The 3,860-nt window shown below is 38.3% G+C and overlaps 1 pseudogene; it reads right to left on the reverse strand.

Moving 5' to 3' along the window:
- Nucleotides 1-230: 230 nt before the first annotated feature.
- LOC143671702 (tyrosine-protein phosphatase non-receptor type 11-like) lies at nt 231-3,656 on the reverse strand (annotated as a pseudogene).
- Between the last annotated feature and the right edge of the window lie 204 nt (nt 3,657-3,860).

Raw genomic sequence — 3,860 nt, forward strand, 5'->3', positions numbered from 1 at the left:
TCGAAAATTATTGCTTTTTTGGTATATATATATATATATATATATATATATATATATATATATATGTTATACTTCACAATAAAAAAACATTTACTTTTTAAAAAAAAGGTGGTCAACCACAACTCAAACTTTCCAAATTCAAATTCATTCTTTACATAAATTTTCTTGCATTTTTTTCTTGATCTTTCTAGGGAAAGGTGAAAGTCCATATCTATTTCTGTGCTGAAGTTTCAGTGCATCTTCTCATCTAAAATTTTCTGCTGCTGCGTCATCCCAAAGATTTCAGAGACTCTAGCATTATCTTCTCTCATTTCTGCACAGGATGGTATTGAGTACAAGGCAAGAGGGGACTTTGATTTCCTCTTGTCTGGTCTTCTGGAGAATACTTAATATTTGTATATTCTGTGCCCTTTCCTCATGCTTTTCTGCTCTTCTTCAATCCTGTGTTGTAATGTTTCAATTTAATGCTGGATGGCCATATAGATAAATTGGTACTGTGCTTCTGTTTGGACCATCCCTGACCATCTGAATGGTTTGGGGCCCATCACTGCCACAGTCAACACCTTTTTCTCTGATAATATCAATAAGGATATTAATCACAACAAATGTTCTATCTGGCCAATTCCAGCACTGCAGTGAAGCACCACAGGTCCAATGTCCACAATGCTCTCCTGCTTTTGGTGAAATTCCTCCAAGAAGTTTAGCACATCCACAGAGTCACAGGACACTCTGTGATCTCACCAGTTGTGAAAATGGTATTGCCAGAGCATTCTACCTGTATTCCCTTGTCCGATCTTTGAAAGCTTAAATTTTCTTAACTTAGCCACTTTCTTTGACATTTGTAACCCACGTGACCCCATATTCTTTTAGAGCATATGTGTCAAGCCAGTATTTCACACATTTACTCTTTCCTCTCTCTGCTTCCATTGTCATGACAATTACTTTTGAGTTCTCCTAGACTACCTTCTGTCAGAAGTTGTTCACTGCATTTTGCAGGCAGCCTTGTTTGGTAATGAAATTCTTTTGGGGCTTTGAATTGTTGCATTGTGTTCCGAATTCAGGCATTATAATATTTGCATTGATATAAATAAAACAGGCTCAGATGGATCACCATCTTGAAGGTCAAGCCTGGTATGATCAAAGGGCAAGATATTTTTATATCTACTTTTGTTCTTATTTTCTTGCCTCTGACACCTCTTTTCAGCTGTAAAGAAGTTTGCACTCCTGTCGTTGTAGTGCCTCAAATTCTTCTCAAAAACCTTGTTTCATTTATATCTGTGGTCTCAGCTAATTTGCTTTGTTCTCAAACCTGACTTTCTATTTCATCAACATTGATATATGTTGTGTTGAGGGGCTGCCTGAGCTGTGACCAGTGCTTTCACCGTGGGATTTTTCTTGTAGTGCTCCATGAGATCTGTAAAAGAATCAACCCGAGGGATGCAAGGGTAGCTCAATGGTAGAATTCTTGCCTGCCATGCTGGAGACCCGGGTTTGATTCCCAATCCATGTACTTCCCCAAAATCAAGCAAACCAACAGACAAACCAAAAAACAAAAACAAAAACAAAACACAAATAAAATTCAACAAATGGTGTTGCAGTAATGGAATACTCACAAGGAAAAGTAATGAAATGTGACCCCACTATACAGCATACGAAAACAAAACAAAACAGAATCAAACTGTTTTCCTACTCCAGCATCATGACATGGCTCACTTTACACTTGCCGTCATTGCTCTCCCCTTTGTCATATCAGGGCGGACAGAGAAAACAAAATCTCCAGGGTAGCTCTATGGCTCTCTCATACAAGAAAGCTATGATGCTTTCCTTTCTCAGTTAATGATCTCTCTGCTTCTTTCCCGGAAAGGTGTCTATGAAACCACCTTTCAGAGGTAGGATCTGCACAGTTCAGAGGATATTTGGGCTCAATAGCATCTCCATTTTTTCTCTTTTAGCAGCCCATGATGTCCCATATAATACTGGACCAACTCAGCCCAAGTGGCAGATTTCTCCCCTTCATTCAGGGCATAGTAATCACCGTGTTCTGAATTTTTTTTTTCCATTTTTTAAAACTTGTCTATATTTTCAAATCTTCTACAATACATTTGCATTGCCTCTGTAACAATAAAAGGCTATTAAAATGATAAATCAACCTTATAAAAAACCACCTTGATATAAACTATGATCAACTCACCCAAATTATTGCAATACCATCTTTTAAAAAAATTTTAATTAATAAAATCAATCAACATACAACACAAACATTCTTAACATATGAACATTCCATACTTGATGTGCAACCAATGGCTCATAATATCATCGCATAGTTGTAAATTCATCACCGTGGTCATTTCTGAGAACACTTACATCATTCCATGAAAAGACTTAAAAAGAAAAAAGAACAAACTCATACATACCATGCCCTTACCCCTCCCTCCCATCGACCGCTGGCATTTCCCTCTGCCCAATTTATTTGAACATTTGTTTCTCTTATTACTTATTTATTTTTAATCCTTAATTTTTACTCATCTGTCCATACCATAGATAAAAGGAGCATCAAAACAAAGTTTTCACAATCACACAGTCACTTGCGAAAGCTATTTCATTATACAATCATCTTCAAAAAACCTGGCTACTGGAACACAGCTCTACATTTTCAGGCACTTCCCTCCAGCCTCTATAAAATGCATAAGAAAAAAAACCCTCCAGGATAGCCTCTCGACTCTGTTTGGAATCTCTTAGCCACTGACACTTTATTTTGTCTCATTTCACTCTTCCCCCTTTTGGTCAAAATTTTCTCAATCCCTTGATGCTGAGTCCCAGATCATTCTAGGATTTCTGTCCCACATTGCCAGGAAGGTCCACACCCCTGGGAGTCATGTCCCACGTAGACAGGGGAAGGGCAGTGAGTTTGCTTGTCATGTTGGCTGGGAGAGTGAGGCAACAAAAGAGGTTCTCTGGGGATGACTCTTAGGCCTAATTTGAAGTAGGCTTAGCCTATCTTTTGGGGGGTTAAGTTTCATATGAACAAACCCCAAAATTGAGGGCTCAACCTATTGCTTTCGTTGTCCCCAGTGCTTGTAAGAATATCAGGAATTTTCCACTTGGGGAAGTTGAATTTTCCCCTTCTCACCATTCCCCCAAGAGGACTTTGCAAATACTTTTTTATTCACTGTTCAAATCACTCCGGGATTTATCAGGGCATCACTTTGGACAAGCTTACAAAACCTCATGCCTTACTCAAGATTCCATGTACTTATGGTGTTCAATTAAACTGTCTGCATAAATTATATTAGGAAATGCACTAATCAAAATATAAATTTTTATCAAATGAACATTTTTTGCTTTAGTCTCACCCATAAGTTAAGGTTTTAAAATATGAATTACCACCTATTTTCAACACCCTGCAGTACTGACATTCCTTTGTTCTTCCTCATGCAAAAACATTTTTATATTTGTACATTTTGTCACTATCATTATAGTGTTCTGAATCTTAATGTGCATGATGGCTTTTCATTTCTTCTTAGGAGAAAGTACGAAGTCTGGGAGGTTACTTTAACTAAGCCTAGCTAAGAAACTGCCATCGACTTCTCTTGTCAACACTAGGTTTTTGTCTCCATGCCACCGATAACCAGGTGAAACCATCTCTTTGATATCATGTTCCTCCTGCCCTCCAGATCTGTAACAAACCTCCTCCGTAACAAACCTCCTCCTTATTAGGCTCTGCTAGACCCAGTCACATCAGGCTGGCTTGAATGAGGTCTGCTCAGGATCAGACAGAGGTGGCGGGTAGCCTTCTGGTCACACACAGATACCCCTCTAGATGCACATGAAATTTTTAGAAGTTGTACTCCTATTGGAAA

The sequence above is a fragment of the Tamandua tetradactyla genome, chromosome X (genome assembly GCF_023851605.1).
Source record: "Tamandua tetradactyla isolate mTamTet1 chromosome X, mTamTet1.pri, whole genome shotgun sequence".
NCBI lineage: Eukaryota > Metazoa > Chordata > Mammalia > Pilosa > Myrmecophagidae > Tamandua > Tamandua tetradactyla.